This window comes from Bos javanicus, chromosome 26 (assembly GCF_032452875.1).
Source record: "Bos javanicus breed banteng chromosome 26, ARS-OSU_banteng_1.0, whole genome shotgun sequence".
In the NCBI taxonomy this organism is placed as follows: domain Eukaryota; kingdom Metazoa; phylum Chordata; class Mammalia; order Artiodactyla; family Bovidae; genus Bos; species Bos javanicus.
The window spans coordinates 11560536-11586625 of NC_083893.1; the positions used below are offsets into that span (position 1 = coordinate 11560536).

At 41.4% G+C, this 26090-nt stretch overlaps 1 pseudogene; it reads left to right on the forward strand.

Annotated features, from left to right (window-relative positions):
• Positions 1-21145: 21145 nt before the first annotated feature.
• On the forward strand, positions 21146-21638 carry LOC133239080 (large ribosomal subunit protein eL21-like; annotated as a pseudogene).
• Positions 21639-26090: the final 4452 nt, after the last annotated feature.

Here is a 26090-nt window from a genome sequence, read left to right on the forward strand (position 1 = left end):
CACTAGACCATTCAGGTATGACCTAAATCAAATCCCTTATGATTATACAGTGGAAGTGAGAAATAGATTTAAGGGCCTAGATCTGATAGATACAGTGCCTGATGAACTATAGAATGAGGTTCATGACATTGTACAGGAGACAGGGATCAAGACCATTCCCATGGAAAAGAAATGCAAAAAAGCAAAATGGCTGTCTGGGGAGGCCTTACAAATAGCTGTGAAAAGAAGAGACGTGAAAAGCAAAGGAGAAAAGGAAAGATATAAACATCTGAATGCAGAGTTCCAAAGAATAGCAAAAAGAGATAAGAAAGCCTTCTTCAGCGATCAATGCAAAGAAATAGAGAAAAACAACAGAATGGGAAAGACTAGGGATCTCTTCAAGAAAATCAGAGATACCAAAGGAACATTTCATGCAAAGATGGACTCGATAAAGGACAGAAATGGTATGGACCTAACAGAAGCAGAAGATATTAAGAAGAGATGGCAAGAATACACAGAAGAACTGTACAAAAAGATCTTCATGACCCAGATAATCACGATGGCTTCTTACTACATAGGGTCAATATAAGTACTTTTTGGTGTTTTGAACCTTATTTTCCTTTGCCTACATAATTTTACGAAACATGCTCACACCATGCATACTATTTAGGTATTTGCTTTTAATCGCATGTAATAATGGAAATCCTTCTATATCATTCAATATTTTTAAAAATCGTTTTTAATGGTTGTATGTATGATTTTGTCCTTTTGAGATACAGTAATTTAACCAATCCCCTTACTCTCATTTAGGTGATTTCCATTTTTAAAGGGCTTCCCTGGTGGCTCAGATGGTAAAACGTCTGCCCGTCTGCCCGCAATGCGGAGACCTGGGTTCGATTCCTGGGTCGGGAAGATCCCCTGGAGAAGGAAATGGCAATCCACTCCAGCACTCTTGCCTGGAAAATCCCATGGACGGAGGAGCCTGATAGGCTACAGTCCATGGGGTCGCAAAGAGTCGGACACAACTGAGCGACTTCACTTTCACTTTTTCTTTCCATCTTTAAAAACCGATGTTTAGCTACATATTCATGGTAATTCATTAGGATAAGGTATCAAAATAAAACTTGTATGTGTAGCGCAAAAGCCTCTCCTGTAACTTCATGGCCTCAGGCGGCTCCTCAGGACTCCTTGGATCTCAGGTCTCAGAGCGGTAGCTCCAGGCGTATCCTGCAGGGCGTTGGCGCAAGGCTGGAGGGCAACAGGCGCTCTGCAGCCCCTCCCTCCCCTCGCACCCAGCGTAGCCCTTAGGGATGTTGGTACCTTACCAAACAGCCATCTCCAAAGCCAGTCACAATTTGAATTTCTTCTAGAAAAAATTCAGATTTTGCTGGAGAAGAATTGGTTCTTTATTTGGGTATGTACTTTGCAAATCCCTGGTGGCTCAGACGGTAAAGAATCTGCCTGCAATGTGGGAGACCTGGGTTGCATCCCTGGGTTGGGAAGATCCCTTGAAGGAGGGCGTGGCAATCCACTCCAGTATTCTTGCCTGGAGAAACCCCATGGACAGATGAGCCTGGCGGGCTACAGTCCATGGGGTTGCAAAGAGTCGAACACTACTGAGCAACTGATCACACTTTGTAAATTATACAATACCGGACTCTTTCCTCCCGCCTGCCCCCACCCCCGACTCTCCATTCTCCTATTAGTGCATATAAAATATGTTCCTAGTAGTTCAGCTTATCTCATAGCATATTTACGGGGAGTGAGTGTGATTTGTCTAGAAAAGGAATGGACATCCCCCAAAGATAAAGTGAACAATGAGACTTCATGTCCTCATTTGGGAAGCCACTTAGGGTGTTTTCCCTTATGCCAAGAACAGCTGCGTCATCTTTGGGGAAAGCTAGGTTTTGCAATTGCAGGTTAAATATGCCTATTAGAGGCATAAGACTGAGTGGGATACCAGTTTGACAGTGCTGGTTTTGTATGCTGTGGCCTGACCTAAGCTGGAACTACATTTATTTTATGGTTAGAGTTGGCGAGCGGGAGACGTGCAAGATTTAGGAGGTGAAAGTGAAGTGGCAGCTGTCATTGCCTGCAGTTGGGGTTGGCTGCAGTGAGAGGCAGAGGCAGATATGCTAGTGGGTCCTAGTTTGTTCTTGTTCTTCTGTTTTGCCTCCAGATTTTTCTGCCCAGTCTGCCCTGCTGGCCTACAGGAGCCCCGGGTCCCCCATCAGATACAGGGCCGCAGCTTTCCTTGGTCTTCTTCACCAGCTCCCATCTGTGTCCCACTCTTCCAGCTAGATGTGCTCTTCCCCAGATTTTCCTGCAAGTTCTGAGTTTCCCCTCATACTACTTTGCGAGGGCTCAACAATGGCTTTTCTCTGCTCCTTTCCCTCCTCAGTCTGGGCTTTCCTTCCTCGTCTCCTCCCGTTGTTGTGTAAGTTCTCGTTCTGTAAGTTACTAGACCATAAACTTCAGGTAGGCATACTGTCTGTTTTTATGACAACTATAGCCCCAGTGCCTGGCACCTAGAAGATATTCAATAAACATTTGTTGAATTTGTAAAGGATGTAACACATGTGCTTGGCCCATAATTAGCACTCAGTGAATGATTTGCAATTGGTTATCCAATATTGTTACCTGACAGAATTGAAGAGGACTCTTCCTCATGGGCCTCGGTTCCTGGTGAGGACACAGAGAAGAATCTGAGGTCTTACCCACAGCAAAAACAAGTTTATTGAAGAAAGAACAGAAAGAACAGCCCCAGGGAGAGGTGGCTTCTCTCCAGCAAGAGAAGCACTGGAATGATGAGGTAAGGGGTTTTCAACACAGGGCTTTTACATGTTCATCTAGGAGGGCGTGGACTGACAGTTTTGATTGACAGTTGCAAGTTACATAACGCTGGTCTCTATTACACATATCCTTCCCATAATTCAATCTGTTATAATCAGATGTATATAGAGAATATTTATGAACCCTTAATGGGCTCCTGGGAGAAGGCAATGGCACCCCACTCCAGTACTCTTGCCTGGAAAATCCCATGGACAGAGGAGCCTGGTAGGCTGCAGTTCATGGGATCGCTAGGAGTTGGACATGACTGAGCGACTTCACTTTCCACTTTCATGCATTGGAGAAGGAAATGGCAACCCACTCCAGTGTTCTTGCCTGGAGAATCCCAGGGACGGGGGAGCCTGGTGGGCTGCCGTCTATGGGGTCGCACAGAGTCGGACACGACTGAAGCGACTTAACAGCAGCAGCAGCAGCAATGGGCTCCTGTTTCTCCCTTGAAGACACAACTGTGTGTCAAGGGTGCATGTCCCTGATTTGGAAAAGTCTCCGTGGTTATTTTGTAGGATATCTGTGAGTGCTCCTGGGCAGCATTGGGGCGTGTCTGGGGTGGGATTTCCAGATGAGCTTGGCACTTTTTCAGCTAGGCCACCTCTCATTGCTCTTGCCTTACTTCCTACCTAATAGTGAAAGTGTGAAAGTGCTAGTCGCTCAGTCAGTCCCTTTTGACTCTTTGTGACTCCTTGGACTGTAGTCTGCCAGGCTCCTCTGTCCCAGAATTCTCCAGGCAAGAATACTGGAGTGGGTAGTCATTCCCTTCTCCAGGGGATCTTTCCAATCCAGGGACTGAACCTGGGTCTTCTGCATTGCAGGCAGATTCTTTACTGACTGAGCAACCAGGGAAGCCCATTCTCAAATGTGACTGTGTGGCCTGAGACAGAAGGTACATAACCAACTTGCTTTTACTATCTGGCTTAAAAGCTTATTAGGGAAAACTACTTTTTAATGTGTTTTCATAGGCATTTGAGGATCTCTGGACCTCTAAACTCAATCCAGTCCCTGGGAAGCCCCAAATTACCTATAGATAGGATGGTCTGAAAAATTTTGGCTTGCACCTCACTGCCCAGTGATACATTCATCATAACTCTTTCCTGCTTTTCCTGGATTTTTTTTTTCCTTTTAGTATGTTAAGGTCAGCAGAGTTGTCTTTCCCTACTTGTATAAGGTCATGTGGACTTCCTTAAACATTATTTTATATGTAACTAAGTATTTATTCTTAGTTACTCATTGGAAATAACTAAGTATTCTTATTCATTGGAAAAGACCCTGATGCTGGGAAAGATTGAGGGCAGGAAGAGAAGGGGACGACAGAGGATGAGATGATTGGATGGCATCATTGACTCAATGGACATGAGTTTGAGCAAACTCTGAGAGATAGTGAAGGATAGGGAAGCCTGGTGTGCTGCAGTCCATGGGGTCACAAAGAGTCGAACATGACTGAGCAACTGAATAACAACAAAGTATTTTTTCATGTCTGAGAGAACTGTTTTCTTTGCTTTTGTTTTGACTCAGTATCTTTTCCCCTTATTTATGTAAAAAATATGTAGCTCAACCATCCGTGGATGAGTGTACAGCATTGTGCTATGAACATGTTGTTGTTGGAAAATTGTTAAGGACTTCAAATAATCCATGAAACAAATACATGGGATTTTTGTTTAAAGTATCTTTAATAGTAATTTCTCATTTTGTTATTAATTTCTCATTTAAATGCCTTCCTCTCTGCAGTCACCCTCTGTGTTTTTTTCAGTCTAACCTTATTGAGGCTTCCAATGAGGGTTATTTTCAAATATCTTTTTATGTTGATTCCTAACATAATTCCACAGTGATAAGAGAACAGACTCTGTATAACTTCAATACCTTGAGACCATGAATTTTTTTGTACCTTGTTTTACATCCCTGGATATGGTCAAGTGTCTCCTAGTTTATAGTCTATGGGACCTTGAATAGACTTTGTATCCTACTATTGTGTGAAAATTGTATAAATCTTAGTTATGTTGAATTGGTCCACAGTGCTTTTCAGGTCTACTAGATCCTTCTACTTCTCTGCTGATGCTGCTACTAAGTCACTTCAGTCATGTCTGACTCTGTGCGACCCCGTAGATGACAGCCCACCAGGCTTCCCCATCCCTGGGATTCTCCAGGCAAGAACACTGGAGTGGGTTGCCATTTCCCTCTCCAATGCATGAAAGTGAAAAGTGAAAGTGAAGTCACTCAGTCCTGTCCGACCCTCAGCGACCCCATGGACTGCAGTCTACCAGGCTCCTCCATCCATGGGATTTTCCAGGCAAGAGTACTGGAGTGGGGTGCCATTGCCTTCTCCATTCTACTTCTCTGTATATTCATTAATTTTTGAGAGTTTCATATTGAAACTCCAACCAAAAATCCTTATCTACTTAAAAAATAAATATAGTGGCACTATGTAACCTTGTTCTGTATTTTCCAAGTCTTTTGTAAAGGTGTTATCATATTTTAATAATTAAAAAAATAAAAATATAAAACAAAATACACAAAAAAGAAGAATTCATGAAAGGCATAGTCAGTTTTGGGGGAGGGTAATTTTCTGCTAATAGATTTTAACATATCTTCAAGGCTTTTCATATACTATATCTAAACTAGTATATACCATTTTAACAAGTCATAATAGTGATTCATAAAATATTGTGGTATTTATTCTCTTGTTTCTCTTGTTTTACTCTTTTCTCAGTGTTTTATTATGGAGAGCTCATATTTGTATTCTGTTTTATATTCTCCCATATGGACTATAACATATTGGTTGTATCTGGCACTTCTGTTCGATTAGACTTAGCATTTTTCACTTTCCTCATTTTCATTCATTTTCCTCTTTTTGAAGTATTTCTCATCATCTCGTTAGAGTTTCACTTTGGCCTTAGAGTCTACTCAATCTCTTTAATGTCCCACAAGCACATTTCATGGGTTCTAAGTATTCTAACGTGCAATTCATTTTTGCACTCTCTAAACCTTTACGAATTTAACACATACTCAGAAAAATAGAAAATTCTTCAAGTAAGTATATTAACACTTAGCAATGCTTATAGTTCCTTTAATTTAACATCGTTAAAGTAACATATGTTCTCCATCACGGAGTAAAAAAGTTAATGTCATAATGCAAGCTAGCACTCTGTTCTAGTCTTTATCACTTTACTGATTCTCACTCCCCAAAGACAGCTTACATCTCTTTTAACTGTTTCCTCTTTTAGCTTCACATTTCTTTAACATGTCTGTAATACTATTTATTTTTTAAAGTGTAGATGATTTACAGTGTTGTGTTATTTTCAGGTATACAGCAAAACAAATTAGATATATTTATATATGTAGATATATGTATATATGTATACACACATACATATATCTTTTGCAGATTCTTTTCCACTATAGGTTATTATAATGTATTGAATATATTTCCTTGTGCTATACAGTAGGTCCTTGTGGTTTATCTGTTTTATATACAGTAGTGTGTATCTGCTAATTCCAGACTCTTAATTTATCCCTTCCTCCCTGCCCCCCATTTCCCCTTTAGTAACCATAAGTTTGTTTTCTGTGCCTGTGAGTCTATCTCTGTTCTGTGTATAAGTTCACTTGTCTAATACTATTTCTTAATAATAGTTCAATTTATTTCTTTTCTCTTTTCTTCCTACTATTGAAGATGAATTGACTTTCTTACAATTGGGCACATATCCCCTTTTCCCCAGGGAAGGCAATGGCGCCCCACTCCAGTACTCCTGCCTGGAAAATCCCATGGACAGAGGAGCCTGGTGGGCTGCAGTCCACGGGGTCGCTGAGGGTCGGACATGACTGAGCAACTTCACTTTCACTTTTCACTTTCATGCCTTGGAGAAGGAAATGGCAACCCACTCCAGTGTTCTTGCCTGGAGAATCCCAGGGACGGGGGAGCCTGGTGGGCTGCCGTCTATGGGGTCACACAGAGTTGGACAGGACTGAAGTGACTTGGCAGCAGCAGCAGCCGCCCCTTTTCCCATCTTCCTAATCTAGAAATATTTCATTATTATATCAATTTTCAGTGCTTATTTTGACACTGTATGATTCACAGCTGATCTAGTATATATTGTCTTCTCTTTACTATGTATTGTTTTTTCTTCGCTTAGTGACTCGGATTTTCCACCCAGCTGATCCGCCACAGGTCCCTGGTGCCTCCCATCCAGAGCTTCCCAGGGCCCGCAGCCTGGAAGAGCTTAGCTTGCTCACACTCTGCCACTGCTGGTTAGGTTCCGGCTTCCTCACATTTGCCAACAAGTTGCTACTCATTCACACACAGCACATTCTTCCAAATTTTATTGCTATTGTCTTCCTGCCACTTCTGCTTATCCTTGTGGTTTGACCTTGTAAATTATTCCTTTTACTGTCACTGTAGGACTTACCAGGAGGGAAGTGGAGGGAAGTGTCCTTGTTCATTTTTTGATGATTAGTGCGAAGTGTCTCATAAAATTCCTATACACATTTTTATACACTATTTAATGCTCATATAGTGTCCTAGAATCCTGAGAGCAAAGTGGCTGTTTTGCCGTGCGTACAAGCGTGTGTGCGTGTATGTGTATTGAGGAGAAGAGGGCATTGAATGGTAGTTGAGCCTTAATTGTATGTATTACTATATTTATTTAAATTACAAATTTAATCTCCCTTGTTCATTTTTTCCCACATATGTTATAAATAGCTTAATTTTTAAAATCTATTCTTTCATACACTGGCATTAAATCTGTGTCAAAACAAGTTCCTTTCCAGGAGTGAATAGAACCTATCTTTCTTGGAAACTTGAAAATAATTTTTCAAAATACAGCAGACCTTTTTCTTCTTTTTGTTAAACATGCTTGTGCCCCACCTACACACATTAGGAAAAACTAAACTTTAAAAACTATGGAAAAATTTGAAGTATAAAATTTGTCATAGCTCTAGATATGAGGATATAAGACATCTAAAATCATTTCTGTTTTTATTACGTCATTTACTTATATTAAAGTTCTCTCATATAAGTCCATTTATTCCTGTTAGTCTAAACTAATAGAATCAACAAATGTTAAGTACCAATAACATTTAAATACATATATTTTTTATTCTAGAATTTCTTGGATACAAGTGATGGAAACTCATCTCAAACTAACTGAAACCCAAACGGTAATTAACTTGTATAAATACTTGGGAATTCTGAGTTTATTTAGCTCTAGGTATAGCGGGATTAAAGTGGGTATTAAAAGACATTGTCAGATTTCTAGGGTTTCTTTCTCTTCTCTCTCTGTCTCTCAGTCTGTGTATACCTCTATCTATATATGTGTGTGTTGTTGTTTGGTTGCAAAGCTGTGTCTCTTTGTGACCTACCAGGCTCCTCTGTCCAGGGGATTTCCCAGGCAAGAATACTGGAGTGTGTTGCCATTTCCGCCTCCAGGGGATCTTCTTGACCCAAGAATCGAACCTGAGTCTCCTGCAGGAAGATTCTTTACTGCTGAGCCACCAAGGAAGCCGTATGTGTATGCAGGTATGTTTATTTTACAGTAAATATTTTTATCATGTTGCCAGTGTTATTCAAACAAATATCCAAATGAATGTTAATCATTTAAGATAGTTTTTTTTAGGAGACTAAAACACTAATGGGACATGTGTATACTTTTTCTTTTGAATTTCCTTCTGAATTAAAGCCACAGAAAGAAATCAGTCTGATAATTTTATAATCATTGAACTTTCACTGGTTCCCATATGATATTTGTTTTATGGACACTTGTGTATTGCACCTGCACTCCCTTGGATGTTTAGGCTCTGAGTCAACAGCTGTGTGTTCTCACTGGCTTTGCCTGTATTTATCTTCCAGAGCATCATGCCTTCACACTGGATGGAAGAGAAGAAGCCATGGCAGGAACAGGGCTCCCAAGAGACACTGGGCCTGGCTGAGGTCTGTCCAGGTGGGTGAGCATGGCTTCACCTCAGAGAAGCTGCTTCTGGGGTCCCTGGATGGAGGATCTGGAGGCATTGCTTCTGGAGGCCATGGAAGCAAGGGATCCATGGGGGTAGGGAAGCCACCCTTCCTACCCACAAGTCCCACTGCCTGCACAGCGAAGGGTCCTGCTTGGGCTGCACTGGCAGCTGCTCTGATGGAGCATTGCTCACTCTCACATCATCTGTCCCCACATCGTCTCCTGGCTGTGCTGTGGCCCTCCGCCCTGTCCCTTGATCCTCCCCTAGATCTGCCTTCCTCCTCCGAGTGTTCTTAGTAGCAGTTAGAGGATGTGCTGCTTGCAGTTGGCGGGCACCCTATCCCCACCCCTGGGGCTGGGGAAGGAGAGCTGTTGTTGGTTAGATTGGCTGAGGGCTGAGGCTTCAGGTGACTGGGCAGCCCTCCGGCTCAGATCTCTTATAACCCAGGAGTGATATTGGAACATGACTTCCTGTTTCTGGCCTATCAGCGAGTCCTGGATCTCCATTTCCAGGTGAAACCATGGATGCCATGAAGTCAGTCTGCCCAGAGTCCCTGTGGCTCCACGTAGAGCTTTAGTTGCTCATATCCATGACTCACAATAATCCACGGAGCCTTCACAATCTGCTCTAAACTGCCTCTCTTGACGGGATCGAGGATAAGAAATTTCTCTAGCAGATTTTCACGTTCCTTTGTCAAGAATGGAATATGATGTGTTCTGCTCAGAACCTGCATCTACAGCTGCTTGAGTTTCCATCCCTGGAAAGGCCAGAATCCATCGCACTGAGGACAGGATGACTTCCTGTGGTTCTTCCCTGGAAGAGTTCTGGGGCAGCATGAGGGAGACCACCCCAGAAGATGTCCAGCTCGTTGTAAAAAAAGTGAATTTGTTGCTGAAGCCAAAGTCTGATGTTCGTGTTCGCATCCAAGAGCAGGTTTTCTGCTTGTAAGTCTCTGTGAACAGCACCCTTCTGGTGACCAGTCACACAGAGCTCACTGCTGGTGGACTCTGCCTTCAGCCTCTCTGCTTTCCTACTGCCCTGAGCCATGGGTGCTCACCCACCTCTCCTCCACTAGCGTCCTCCGAACATGAGTCAGAGTTTCAGCATCTTTAAATGTAGAAGTTGCAGCTGTGAGTTGAGAAAACATGCCATCTACTCTTTTTTAAGTTAACAATCCACTGCGCTCTGTGTGCCTCTTATTTGGCTTGGGATGAGGGAGTAAAGGCATCTGGGCGTTGTCACCAGTAGCTCAGAGGAGGAAACCAAGACACCTGTGCATGATTTTTTAAAAGAACGTTCTATTGACGGTATAGATACAGAAAAGTGCACAAATCATGTGTGCTGCTTGGTGACTGCTTACAGATTAAATTCACTTAATCAACATTCAGATCAAGAAACAGGATGTCATCAGCTCCCCTCCCCTCACCCCCACAAGCCCCTTTCCAGTCACTTTCTCCACAGTGATAGTCACTACTGTGTCTTCTAACCGCGCAGATTAGGTTTGCTTGTTTTTGAACTTTCCATAACTGGAATCACACAGCGTTAGACCCATTGTGTCTGCTTCCTTTGTTCGCTGTTTTTATGAGATTCATGTCGTTCATTTGCTATTTTAAATGCTGTAGAGTAACCCATTGTTTGCCCATTTTGCTGTCACTGGGCATTGGATAGTTCTCGGCTCAGTTCAGGCTGTTAAGAAGAGGGAGTGCTGCCCTGAACATTCCTCTCCAGTGTTCAGTGAACATTTATGGCTTTCTGTTGGATATACACCTGGAAATGGAATGGATTGCTTAAGAGGGCTACAGTACAGTTTTTGGTTTTAGCAGACACTGCAATTTATACCAATTTACACACCCACCAATACTAGCCCTTTAATTTTAATCTTTCTGTGGGTGTGGGGGTGTCACACTGTGATTTTAATTTGCATTTCCCTGATGCCTAATCAAGTAGAAGACTTTTTCATATGCTTACTGGCCCTTTTCTTTTCTGTGAAATGCCCAATCATGTCTTTTTGCCTATTTTTCTTTTGGGTTGCCTGCATTTTCCTTATTGGTTTGTAGGTATTCTTTTTTTTTTTTTTTTTATATATTTATTTGGCTGCACCAGGTCTTATTTGCATCACTTGGGACCTTTGATCTTCCTTGCATTATGCAGGATCTTCAGTTGCAGCATGTGGGATCTAGTTTCTTGACCAGAGATTGAACCCAGGCCCCCTCCATTGGGAGTGTGGAGTCTTAGGCATTGGGCCACTAGGGAAGTCCTGGTTTGTTGGTATCCTTTGGTTTGGTGTGAATTGTTTGTTGCATTTGGCCCTGGATATACATTTCCTCTCCTCCCCACCCATCCCTGTTTAACTCTCTGATGCCACCTCCCACTACTTTATCAAATTGCTCATTCCTTCCCCAAAGCTGGACTTCCTTCTTCCTTGAATATGCCCTGCCAGGCACATTCCCACCTCATGCTCTGCTCTAGCTCCTGCTTATGCCTGGAATCTTCTTTCCCTGGATCCGCAGAACCCTCTCCCTCACCTCCTTCAAGTATTTGCTCCAGTGTCACCTTCTTAGTGAGGTCTTCCCTGATTTACATCTTTGGTCTTATAAGATGTATTACAAGAGCTATCTGCCACCCTCACTCCATTGTTTTCTTTCTTTTTTAAAACTTTGCATTATGTAAAAATTCAAACATCAGTGCAGTTCAGTCGCTCAGTCGTGTCCGACTCTGCGACCCCATGAACTGCAGCACGCCAGGCCTCCCTGTCCATCACCAACTCCCGGAGTCCACCCATCACCATTGAGTTGGTGATGCCATCCAGCCATCTTATCCTCTGTTGTCCCCTTCTCCTCCTGCCCTCAATCTTTCTCAGCATCAGGGTCTTTTCAAATGAGTCAGCTCTTTGCATCAGGTGGCCAAAGTATTGGAGTTTCAGCTTCAACATCAGTCCTTCCAATGAACACCCAGGACTGATCTCCTTTAGGATGGACTGGCTGGCTCCCTTGCAGTCTAAGGGACTCTCAAGAGTCTTCCCCAACACCACAGTTCAAAAGCAACAATTCTTCGGTGCTGAGCTTTCTTTATAGTCCAACTCTCACATCCATACATGACCACTGGAAAAACCATAGCCTTGACTAGACGGACCTTTGTTGACAAAGTAATGTCTCTGCTTTTTAATATGCTGTCTAGGTTGGTCATAACTGTCACAGAACTAAAAAGATTAGTATAAAGGCCTTTTCTCACATATCTAATATCCAACAGCTATAATTATCAATGGTTTTGCACTCTTATTTTATCCATAAATACTTCAGGCTATATTTGTAATAGGTGCATTTTTTAATATATAATACTGATCCATATTCAAATTTCCCATTTGTCTCAAAAATGTTTTGTTACATTTGATATGTTTGAATAAAGCTCTAAACAAGATATACTTGTTTTTATTTTTTCCATAACAATTTGCTTATTATGGAATATATTTATCATATATATCAAAATGTATATATTTTTACTTATTGATTATTTTTATGTTCCTCTCCCATTAGAATTCTATTCCATGTGAGCAGTGATTTCTATCTGTTTTGTTCTTTGTTGCACCTCTAGCACCTAGTACAGTTCCTAGCAGTAAGTAGACATAAAATAAATGTTTGGAGAAGGAATGAGTGAATACGTTGGCAAGACGGATGTAACAGCACAAGGGGTATGCTGTGTCACCTTGGTAAGATCTGTTATTTTCCCTCTCTAAAACTTTGGGCAACTTCTCTGAGCCTCAGATTTTCTCATCCGTGAAAAGGGACCAATAATACCAAATTTTCAGGGTTATTTTGAGAATTAGACAAAACTGAGTGTGCAGAACCTCACACTCTGTGTGGATACTAGTTTTATATGTACCTGCCTTTGTTAGCCGTATCTGTAAGGCATAAGCAGATGAAAGAGCTGCAGGGGTGAACTTAGCCTTGCCCAAAGAGAGGTCTGACCTTTGTCCCTGGCTCCTAGGAGGTAACAGCTAAACCCCTTGGAATTTTCTGAGTGATAGGAATGTCTTTTTTATTTAGCGTCACACTGGATAGTATGCTATTGAAGTGTATCCAGGTGCGCCCTCTGGGCTCCTTGATATCTGCCCTGCTGGGATGAGGGAGAGAGCTGAATGCTGAGTTCAAGCACATGGCTAATCAGTTAATTATGCCTTCATATGAAGTATCTACAAAAACTCTAATCAATGAAGACTGAGTGAGCTTCCCTGTTGGCCATGCTCCATTCATACTGTCACACATCAGTGATGGGAGGATAATATGTCTTGAGGGCAAAGAAGCTTTATGTTTGGAAAATTCCAAGACTCTTCCCTATGTGTCTCTTCATTTGGCTAATTTTAATATTCATTGTTTCCCTGTTATAAACTATAAGCATGAGTCTAAGCTTTCAGTTAGTTTTGTGAGTCCTTTCAATATATGATCAAGTCTGAGGGTGGCTTTGGAAATCCCCTGAATTTCAGTTTGTGTCGTAAGTGAGGACAGCCATGGCAGCTGTGCTCTTTAACTTTACCTTTGGACTCTATTCTGGTATGTAGTGTCAGAAATTTGGGAGGCTTGGCACTCTGAAGCACTCTACCCTTAAACCTCATCTTTGGGCCAATTGCAAGTAGTTGGTGTTAGGAGAAGTGGGATTCAGGATAATGACCCTGACCCACTGAAATAGGCAGTTTGGGAAGAAAAAGGATGAGACATCAGGGCTTGACAAGTGTTTGATTCCTGAATGGCCACGGGGCCACCCACAGGGTAGAATGGGTGACAGATGGTACGGCTGTGCTGTAATCAGTTACTGGAGGTAACTACCAATAGAATGTTGAAAAAGCTACCAATAGAATGTTGAAATGATGAATCCATCTCCTAGGAAGTTAGCTCATTGAATGCATAAAGAAGTGTAAAGTAGTAAAGAAATGTAAGTAATCAGTTCTTTGGTTATTGCTGTTTGCTGTTGTTTAGTCACCAGGTCGTGTCCAACTCTTTTGCGACCCCCATGGACTCTGGCCTGCCAGGCTCCTCTGTGCATGGGATTTCCTAGGCAAGAATACTGGGTTGCCATTTCCTTCTCCAGGGAGCTTCCTGACCTAGGGATTGAACCCCCATTGGCAGGTGGTTTCTTTACCACTGAGCCACCTGGGAAGCCCCTGTTGTTTATAAAGAGCTAACATAACAGTGAGGAGAGGGGTGGTGAATCCCAGTGACCACGCCTGGCTTTGGCTGGTCTACGACTCTGCCTCCAGCTCTAGGCCCACTACCACTGGGTAAAGTTAAGCTGAAAGAAGAAATAGTGTGTCACGTCCTGACGCTAGAACAAAATTGGATTCTGGCCATTCTGTGTTACAGACTCTAGCCTCAGGGCCCTCAGCAAAGGGTGAAAGAAAACTAGAAGAAAGTCTAGGTAGATCTTGACACAAAACTTGAATCCCAACCTATCCATGGGACAACCTGTGGCCTCAGGGCTGCTGCCACCAGGTCAGGTTAAAATGAAAGTAAGAGAAGGTGGGGGTACTTTCTGATGCTGGGCAAACTTGAATTCCAGCAGGCTGAACTACAATCTTGGGCTCAGTCACTTCCAGTGAGAACAGTTACACTGAAACACCAGCACATCATTGTATACATAATACAAAAGGAACAGCTTTCATTTCACCTCTCTGAGTTGCTGGAAAACGCAGAGCTTAGTCTAAAGTCAGGTTGGAATTGACATTAACGAGTACTTTTGCATGGTGTATTAGAATACTAAACTTGGTGTCCAGAGATCTGCTTTAAAATCCCTTCTTTACCATTTATCATCTTTTTGGCTTTGGAATTCATATTGGCCTACTTGGACTCCAAGCAGAATACTGATGCCTGACTGGCTTAAATACAAGAAATTAATTTTTTCACAGTTCTGAAGGCTAGATAGGGTACTATTGAGATTGTTACATGAGACCGTTCTGCCAGGCTTGCAGACTATGTCCTCACATGGCTCTCTTCTCTGTGTGCACACAGAGAAAGATGTTGCTGTTGTCTCTTCCTCTTCTTATAAAGACACCGGTCCTAGAGAGTTAGGGCCTCACCCTTATGACCTTATCCAACCCTAATTATTTCCTTAAAGGCCTTATCTCCAAATACAGTCACATTGGGGGTTTAGGACTTCAGCATATGAATTGGAGGGGAAGCAGAAACAATTCAGTCCATTATGGAAATATTGTTTAATTTTAGTGTATATCTCATATTGCATTGCCGCGTGGGTCTGAAGATTAAGAAGATATATGTAGTAGACACTTAGTATTTGAGTTAAAAAAAAAAACTTATTTGCCTGCACTGGGTTTTAGTTGTGGCCCATGGGATTTTTAGGTGTGGTACACAAGATATATATATATATATTTCAGTTGCATCATGTAGGATCTATTGCCTGACTAGGGATCGAACCCATCCTCCTGCATTAGGAGTGTGGAGTCTTAGCTATTGGACCACCAGGGAGGTCCCTAGTTATTATTTGATTTTTAAAAGTGTATCATTTTTTAGCCCTCTGCTACTCTTGCCTGGAAAATCCCATGAGCAGAGGAGCCTGGTGGGCTGCAGTCCATGGGGTCGCTAGGAGTCAGACACGACTGAGCGACTTCACTTTCACTTTTCACTTTCATGCATTGGAGAAGGAAATGGCAACCCACTCCAGTGTTCTTGCCTGGAGAATCCCAGGGACGGGGGAGCCTGGTTGGCTGCCGTCTATGGGGTCGCACAGAATCGGACACGACTGAAGCGACTTAGCAGCAGCAGCACGCATTGCCAACTGAGAGGAGGGGAGATGATGAGTTTAGAATTTGTATAAGTAAATTGAGCACATTACATGTAATTTGATTATATGTTGATTTTCAGCTTATAAGTTGATTTTCAGCATTTGTGAAAAACATGTAGGGGTTTTTGAAAAAGAAAACATTCATATCCTGGATTTACAATGCTTTCTTTTCACTATGCACACAAACGTTAAATAAGCCACTTTCAGTCATGACTAGTGGCTTCGAACATCACCAGATAGCGACTGACGTTAGAGAACTTTGAAATCTACGAGGTGAAACACAGAGGTAAAGCATGTGTGTTATTTTTATACCCTGCATCTCTCGTCAAAGGCTTTAAGGTAGTTAAAAAAACAAAACACCAAAACTTCTAAGTGCATTTGGTTGTTTCAGTTGAATTAAAAAAAATTTTTTAATTGGCATATAATTGCTTTACAATGTTGTATTAGTTTCTGCTGTACAACGGTGTGAATCAGCTATGTGTATACATATACCCCTCCTTCTTGAGCCTCCCTCCTGCCCCTGCATCCCACTTCTCTAGGTCATCACAGAACACTGAGCTGAGCAACCTGTGCTATACAGCAGGTGTCTGTCTACCCATGGCAGTGTATATATATGTCAATGCTGCTCTCTCAGTTCATCCCACCCTCTCCTTCCCCCTCTGTATCCATAAGTCCATTCTCTACATCTGTGTCTCTACTCCTGTACTGCAAATAGGTTCATCAGAGCTATTATTCTAGATTCCAGTTTCAGTTTTCTGTGGCTTATTGAACAGTCATGGAGTACTGGGGCTAGCAATTCGAGGGTTTTGTCATTTGTGTGACTGTGAGAATAAGCCATAGCCACTTAAAAGAACTTCAGGCGTGACACTTTTTGTGTGTGCAAATCTGACACATGTAACCTAGACTGTGTACATAACCAACTTCTCACTCTGTGCTTTCCAAATAACACTTGCTACACAGTCCAGATAATTTCCACCATGTGAAAAACATGGTGCATGCTTTTCAAAAACATGTACAAAAATCCGAATTCAATGTTTTCAGCAAACATTGGGTATGTACTTGCCGTGAGCCAGGGGTCAATGCTTTCTAGCCAAAATCACCAGGAACATATCATGTTGTACCAGTTGGACTTATTACTCACTGTACCAAGGGAGAGGAGAAGGCAATGGCACCCCACTCCAGTACTCTTGCCTGGAAAATCCCATGGACAGAGGAGCCTGGTGGGCTGCAGTCCATGGGGTCGCTAAGAGTCGGACGTGACTGAGCGACTTCACTTTCAGTTTTCTCTTTCATGCATTGGAGAAGGAAATGGCAACCCACTCCAGTGTTCTTGTCTGGAGAATCCCAGGGACAGGGGAGCCTGGTGGGCTGCTGTCTATGGGGTCGCACAGAATCGGACACGACTGAAGCGACTTAGCAGCAGCAGCAGCAGCAAGGGAGAAAGCACATCATAAGGGCCTGAGGGACTTCTCAGTAAGAGGATATTGGAAGGTGACTATTACAGGATTTGATTTGTTTTAGGTGATTTTGTGGAGGGGCTAAGGAAGCAGGAGTTTGCATTGGATGTCAGGAAGCTAGTTCATTCTATGAAAAAAAATAAAAGTGGAGAGAACCCATGTATGGTTAGGCCACTCAAGACAATTACATCTCCCGTCCAACCAGTGACGGCTTCACCTACGCCCTACTCAGCTGAATGACTTTCCTGTGTATTTGCCCCAGGCCTCTGCTGGTGATTTTTCTTATCAAAAGGGCTGTGAGGGGCGGGCGCCTCTGCTGGTTTCCCTGGTAACTAATGAGCCCACCTGACATCAATTCCACTATAACTGGTAACTTCCCTCCCCTCTTCCCCTGGCGAAGACTGCCACCACGTTCTGCCGCTTTCTGCAGCACACTATGAAGTGTCTCTCCAGGACCTTTCTTCAGATGTGTAAGTTCCTCCATCCATTAATCTCTTTTGATGACTCCAGTCTCTTTCTCAGGTCTTGAAGCTGGGCAAGCACAGACCTCGTGGTCTGCAGGGCACAGCTCAACAAGCTGTCAGGGGTGGCAGGGGTGGAGGGCTGACTGTGGGAGAAGGTACACAAAGTTAATAAAGCAGAGTGTGTATCTTGTTCATTTGGGGGGTAGGATGGGCAAACAATAAGTCATTTATCTGAGGTGGATGGCTTGTGGAGGTAGTGGTGGTAAGAGAGGGCAAAGCAATAGGTTGGGGCCAGATTATAGAGGACCTTGAGTGGAGGAAACTGGGAGTCATTGAGTAAGTTTGAGGAGGTGCCAAGAATCACAACTGACAGGTCAGGCTCCTAACAGGGTAGGGGTTTTCATACTCTTTTGATCATGTTACAATAAGAGATACATTTTACACCAAAACCTAGTACATACACACAGACACACACACACCTGTGTTTTAACAGAACACGATTCAGCCTTATACTAGAGCTGCCCTCTATTTCCCGTTCCATTTGGCTACACTTCACCTCTCTCTATGCTACTTCACTCTTTTCTATTTCATGCTGGCTTTTATGCACCCAATTGATTTTTCTTCCAACTCAAAAATGGCCTGAGGTCTGAAAAATATTGTTTTTAGAAGATAAATGAGTGTGGTGCGGGGAAATAGGAGTAGGAGGGCTGTTCATAGCACAGCAATAGTCCATTTACCAAAAAATTCATTAATTCATTCAATCAAAAATATTTATTAAGTATCTCCTACATACCAAGCATGAAGATATGAAGATACCCAGACCCAGCAGTGCTCTTGGAGAGCTCATGGTCAGCAGGGAAGACAAGGAGTCAATTCACTTTGCAAGTCTTTAATAGACAGTTGTGAAAATATTGCAGGATGATCTAAACTGCCTGAGAAAAAAGGGAAGATTTTACAGAGAAAAGGGCATTTGAGGTGGTTCTTGAAAGCTAAGTTTGCCAAGGTGAGGGGACTGGTGGAGTGTAACCTAAGGGAAAGGGTCGTGTGACAATGACAAGCAGGTCTGAAAGCACAGAGTGTAATCTGGGTAGGGTTGCCAGATTGAGTAATAAAAATAGAGTGCCGCCAGTCAAGTTTGAATTTCAGATAAACAATTACTAACTTTCAGCATAAGTATATGCCATCAGTCTGGGAGGGGCATGACATTCTGTGTGACTGGAATATGAGTGAGCCTGGGGGTGTACTGGGATCATGCTGTGAAATGTGATGAGAGAATAAAGAAACTCCCATGTAGACTCAAGCTTCTACTGAAGGGTAATTTGAGAGATAATTGTGGAACGCTTGGAAAGACATTAAAAAAAAAAAAAAAACACTGAAAAATATGCAACCCTTGAGTCTTTAGCTTATTAAAAATAAAAGTAGAATCACAGTATGTAGGTGGGGTGATTATTAATTATTAACCATTATTAATTACATTTGAGTAACTGTTTCTCACCTTCTCTCCTGATGCCTTTGTCCTCATGTTTAGTTGAAAAGAGAGGAATGAACACATTTTGCTATAGGTACCAGTTTCTTATTACACTCTAGACTGAAGCCATATTTAGGTTGGTAACAGTCATGGAATGAATAACACGTGTGTGATCAGCCAAGTGAATCTTTTTTCTGTTTAAGCAATTTCCCAGATGTAATACACACAGGTTGTCTACCTTTCATCCTCTCCCTTCTGCCTGCCCTCCCCAACCCCCATCTCAGCTACTCTTCAAAATACTGTAAGGGTGGCCCCTGGCAGGCATGTGATGGGGCAAGTAACTCAAGCTGGACCAGGCAGTCTTCAGCCTCTCTTGTGCTAGTTGTAATTGTGACTTTAAACTCAGGAGCTCAGGGTAGCCATGTTTTCCTCCCATATGGGCTGGAAAATCAGAGAAAGCCAGTCAATATTGGCTGTAGGGTGTGGAGACCTGTGCAGCCTTTCAGTGAAGGAAGGATAGAGAGAGTGTGAGCATTTGGATTAAAGCAAAAACATACTAGAATGAGAAAGTGAAGAATGAAGAGACACAAAAGAGAGGAGAGAGAGGGAGACAGAGACAGACAGACCGACAGATAGATAGGGTTGGTTACATTCCATCTTTGAATTTTGTGCCCTTTTACCTTCTGATTCCTCTATGTTTAAGATCACTACGATAGATTCTGTGACCTGAAATGAGTACTAATTTAAAAACCAGATCACTGGGAACAGTGGCTCTTGTCAGTCTCTTGTTTCTGGAGAGTGAAGACCAGAGAAAGGGGATCCAAGCCTCAATGCTGTCATGGATGAGGGGAAAGGAATGTAATATCTTCTTTCAGGAGACATGCTTTCTCTCCATTTCCAGGCTCTGTGAAATACGTTGCAAGGTATATCTGTCTGCAATAGGACAGTCTGAACACTGCTTGCCATTCAGTGCTCACGAAAGGAAAGTATGAAGACTGAGGAGAGTCAAGATTATGTAATTTTTTCAAATTGAAGATTTGTGACAATCTTAAATCAACCAAGTTCATTGATACCATTTTTTCAAACAGCATTTGCTCACCTTGTGTCTCTGTGTCTCATTTTGAGGTTAAGCCCTGAGCCTTTGGAGTGGGAGCACTGACTCCAAGACCCTGGACTACCAGAGAACTAACTCTAGGGAGTATCACATATTGAGAACTCACACAAAGGAAACCACTTGAATACAAGACCCGGCATCACCCAACCACCAGGAGCACCCTGTACAGGAAGCCTCATCTAAACAACAAACAAAACAAAAATACAAACCCAGCAGACAGGATTACCACCTCACTCAGCCTTGCCCATCAGAGGGAAAACAAACAAACAAACAAAAACAACACAAATCGCACCCTATATGAAGCTTACACAAACCACTGGACCGGCCTTAGGAGGGCAGAAACCAAAAGGAAGAAAGAATTCAACCTTCAAGGCTGGCAAAAAGAGACCTCAAACACAATAAGGTAAAAAAAATAATGAAAAGGCAGAGAAATACTACACAAATGAAGGAACAAATTAAAAACACAGAAGATCAAATAAATGAAGAGGGAATAGGCAAACTACCTGAAAACTAATTCAGAATAATGATAGTAAAGATGATCAAAAACCTTGAAAACAAAATGGAGAAAATGCAAGAATCAATTAACAAAGACCTAGAAGAATAAGAGAATAGACATACAGAGACAAACAACACAATTACTACAATTAAAAATACTCTAGAAGAGATCAATAGCAGAATATCTGAAGCTGAAGAGTGAATCAGTGAGCTGGAAGTTAAAATGATGGAAATAACTTCTGAAGAGCAGAATAAAGTATAAAGAATGGAAAGAACTGAGGATAGTCTCAGAGACCGATGGGACAATATCAAAGGCACCAACTTTCGAATTATATGGGTCCCAGAAGAAGAAGAGAGAAAGGAAGGGTATGAGAAAATTTTTGAAGAGATTATAGTTGAAAATTTCCCCAACATGGAAAAGGAAATAGTCAATCAAGTCCAAGAGGTGCAAAGAGTTCCATACAGGATAACCCAAGGAGAAACACACCAAGACACATATTAATCAAACTAACAAAGACTAAACACAAGGAAGGAATATTAAAAGCAGCAAGGGAGCCTGTCGGCTGGAACCACCATCTTCCAGTAATTTGCCAAAATGACCAACACAAAGGAAAAGAGGAGGGGCACCTGCTGCATGTTCTCTAGGCCTTTCAAAAACATGGAGTTGTTCCTTTGGCCACATCTATGCAAATCTACAAGAAGGGTGATATTGTAGATATCAAGGGCATGGGTACTGTTCAAAAAGGAATGCCCCACAAATGTTGCCATGGCAAAACTTGGAGAGTCTACATTGTCACCTAGCATGCTGCTGGCATCACTGTAAACAAACAAGTTAATGGCAAGATTCTTGCCAAGAGAATTAATGTGCCTATTGAACATATTAAGCACTCTAAGAGCCTAGATAGCTTCCTGAAACATGTGAAGGAAAATGATCAGAAAAAGAAGGAAGCCAAAGAGAAAGGGATTTGGGTTCAGCTGAAGCACCAGCCTGCTCCACCCAGAGAACACACTTCATGAGGACCAGTGGAAAGGAACATGAACTGTTGGAGCCCATTCCCTATGAATGTAGGGCCTGTTGGGTGTAAGAATAAAGACCTGGACTGTACAAATGTTTCTCTTAATTGAGTAGAGATGTTGTGTCTAAATTCAGTGGGTGATGTGTTTTCAAGTCTAGTGTTTCTTCTTCCTGAAAGATGTAAGATAGTTTGTTATTCAGTATGTTCCATTGGTTAATAAACTGCCAGATATTGCCAAAATAAAAAAAATAAATTGCCAAAAAAACCAGCAAGGGAAAAGCAACAAGTAATATACAGGGAAACCCCATGCCTTTAATAGCTGATGTTTCAGCAGAAACTCTGCAGGCCAGAAGGGAATGGAAGGATATATTTAAAGTACTGAAAGGGAAAAATCTACAACCAAGATTACTGTACCCAGCAAGGATCTCATTCAAAATTGATGGAGAGAGAAAAAGCTTTTCAGACAAGCAAAAGTTAAGAGAATTCAGTGCCACCAAACCAGCTTTACAACAAATGTTAAAGGGACTTATATAGTCAAGAAATACAAGAGGAAAAAAACATCTACCAAATCAACCCCAAACAATTAAGAAAATGGCAATAGGAACATATATCAATAATTACTTTAAATGTAAGTGGATTAAATGCCCCAACCAAAAGACACAGACTGGCTGAATGGATACAAAAACAAGACCCATATATATGCTGTCTACAAGAAACCCACTTCAGACCTAAAGACACATATAAACTGAAAGTGAGAGGATGGAAAAATGTATTTCATGCAAATGGGAAGCAAAAGCTGGAGTAGCAATCCTCATATCAGACAAAACAGACCTTAAAATAAAGATTGAAAGAGATAAGGAAGGACACTATGTAATGATCGAGGATCAATCCAAGAGGAAGACGTAACAATTGTAAATATCTATGCACCCAACGTAGGAGCACATCAATACATGACAAACACTAACAGAAATAAAAGGAGAAATTGACAGGAACACAATAATAGCAGGAGACTTTAACACCCCACTCACACCAATGGACAGATCATCATAACAGAAAATTAATAGGGAAACACAAGTCTTAAATGATACATTAGATGAGATGACTCTCATTGATATCTTCAGGACATTCCATCCAAATGCAGAAGAATACACCTTCTTCTCAAGTGCGCATGGAACATTCTCCAGGATAGACCACATCTTGGGTCACAAATCAAACCTCAGTAAATTTAAGAAAATTGAAATTGTATCAAGCATCTTCTCTGACCACAATGCCATGAGACTAGATATCAATTACAAGAAAAAAACTGTAAGAAACACAAACACATGGAGAGTAAACAATGTATTTCTAAACAACCAACAGCTTACTGAAGAAATCAAAAGTGAAATCAAAAATTTTCTAGAAACAAATGACAATGAAAACATGACAACTCAAAACCTATGGAATGCAGCAAAAGCAGTTCTAAAGGAGAGTTGATAGCAATACAATCCTACCTCAAGAAACAAGAAAAACATTGAATAGACCACCTAAATTTACACCTAAAACAACTGTAAAAAGAACAAAAAACCCCCAAAATTAGTAGATGGAAAGAAATCATAAAGATCTGAGCAGAAATAAATGAAAAAGAAACAAAACAATAGTAAAGACTAATAAAACTAAAAGCTGATTCTTTGAGAAGATAAAATTGACAAACCTTTAGCCAGACTGATCAAGAAAAAAAGAAGAATCAAATCAACAAAATTAGAAATGAAAAAGGAGAGGTTACAACAGACAATGCAGAAATACAAAGGATTATAAAAGACTATTATGAACAACTATATGGCAATAAAATAGATAACCACAGATTCTTAGAAAAGTTCAATCTTTCAAGACTGAACCAGGAAGAAATAGAAAGTATAAACAACCCAATTACAAGCACTGAAATTGAACCTGTGTTCAAAAATCTCCCAAAAAACAAAACCCAAGGACCAGATGGCTTCACAGGAGAATTCTATTAAACATTTAGAGAGGGGCGAATGCCTATCCTTCTAAAACTCTTTCAAAAAACTGCAGAGGAAGGAACACTTCCAAACTCATTCTACGAGGCCACCATCACCCTGATACCAAAATCAGACAAAGACAACACAAAAAAAGAAAACTACAGGCCTATCACTGACGAACTATCACTGATGAACATAGATGCAAAAATCCTCAACAAAATTTTAGCTAACAGAATTCAGCAACACATCAAAAAGCTCATACACTATGATCAAGTTGGGTTTATTCCAGGAATGCAAGGATTCTTCAATATGCACAAATCAATCAATGTGATACACCATATTAAAAAACTGAAAAATAAAAACCACATGATAATCGCAATAGATGCAGAAAAAGTCTTTGACAAAATTCAGCATGATTTGTGATTAAAACTCTTAAAAAAATGGGCCTATAAAGAACCTACCTCAACATAGTAAAGGCCATATATGATATGAAAAAACAAATGCAAAAAGGCAAAATGGTTGTCTGAGGAGGCCTTTCAAATAGCCATCAAAAGAAGAGAAGCAAACAGCAGAGGAGAAAAGGAAAGATACCCATTTGAATGCAGAGTTCCAAAGAACAGCAAGGAGAGGTAAAAAAGCCTTCCTGAGCGATCAGTACAAAGAAATAGAGGAAAATAATAGAATGGGAAAAACTAGAGATCTTTTCAAGAAAATTAGAGATACCAAGGGAACATTTCATGCAAAGATGGGCACAATAAAGGACAGAAATGGTATTAACCTAACAGAAGCAAAAGATATTAAGAAGAGGTGGCAAGAATACACAGAAGAACTATACAAAAAAAGATCTTCACAACCCAGATAATCACAATGGTGTGATCACTCACCTAGAGCTCTGGCATTCTGGAATGCAAAGTCAAGTGGGCCTTAGGAAGCATCACTATGAACAAAGCTAGTAGAGGTGATGGAATCCCAGTTGAGCTATTTCAAATCCTAAAAAATGATGCTGTGAAAGTGCTTCACTCAATATGCCAGCAAATTTGGAAAATTCAGTGGTGGCCACAGGGCAGGAAAATGTAAGTTTTCATTCCAATCCCAAAGAAAGGCAATGCCAAAGAATCCTCAGACTACCGCACGATTGCACTCATTTCACATGCTAGCAAAGTAATGCTCAAAATTCTGCAAGTGAGGCTTCAACAGTACATGAACCAAGAACAAGATGTTCAAACTGGATTTAAAAAAGGCAGAGGAACCAGAGATCAAATTGCCAACATCCATTGGATCATCAAAAAAGCAAGAAAATTCCAGAAACACATCTGCTTCATTGTCTATGCTAAAGCCTTTGACTGTGTGGATCACAACAAACTGGAAAATTCTTAAAGAGATGAGAATACCAGAGCACCTTATCTGCCTCCTGAGAAATCTGTATGCAGGTCAAGAAGCAACAGTTAGAACTGGATATGGAACAACAGACTGGTTCTGAATTGGGAAAGAGGTAAGTCAAGGCTGTATATTGTCACCCTGCTTATTTAACTTATATGCAGAGTACATCATGAGAAATGCTGGACTGGATGAATCACAAGCTGGAATCAAGATTGCCAGGAGAAATATCAATAACCTCAGATATGCAGATGACACCACCATTATGGCAGAAAGCAAAGAACTAAAGAGCCTCTTGATGAAAGTGAGAGGTGAGTGAAAAAGTTGGCTTAAAACTCAACATTTAGAAAACTAAGATCATGTACCTGGTCCCACCACTTCATGGCAAATAGATGGGAAAACAATGGAAACAATAAGAGACTATTTTGGGGGGGTGCTCCAAAGTCACTGCAGATGGTGACTGCAGCCATGAAATTAAAAGATGATTGCTCCTTGGAAGAAAAGTTATGACCAACTTAGCACATTAAAAAGCAGAGACATTACTTTGCCAACAAAGGTCCATCTAGTCAAAGCTATGTTTTCCCCAGTAGTCATGTATGAATGTGAGAGTTGGACTATAAAGAAAGCTGAGAGCCAAAGAATTGATGCTTTTGAACTGTGGTGTTGGATAAGACTCTTGAGAGTCCCTTGGATTGCTAGGAGATCCAACCAGCCCATCTTAAGGGAAATCAGTCCTGAATGTTCATTGGAAGGACTGATGCTGAATCTGAAACTTCAATACTTTGGCCACCTGATGTGAATAATTGATTCATTTGAAAACACCCTGATGCTGGGAAGGATTGAAGATGGGGGGAGAAGGCAATGACAGAGGCTGAGATGTTTGGATGGCATCACCGATTCAATGACATGAGTTTGGGTAAGCTCCAGGAATTGGTAATGGATAGAGAAGCCTGGCATGCTGCAGTCCACGGGGTTTCAAAGGGTTGGACACAACTGAGCGACTGAACTGAACTGATGATAAGCCTGCAGCAAACATTATTCTCAATGGAGAAAAACTGAAAGCATTCCCCCTAAGATTAGGAAGAAGACAAAGATGTCCACTTTCACCACTATTACTCAACATAATTCTGGAAGTTCTAGCTACTTCCAGAGAAGAAAAAGAAATAAA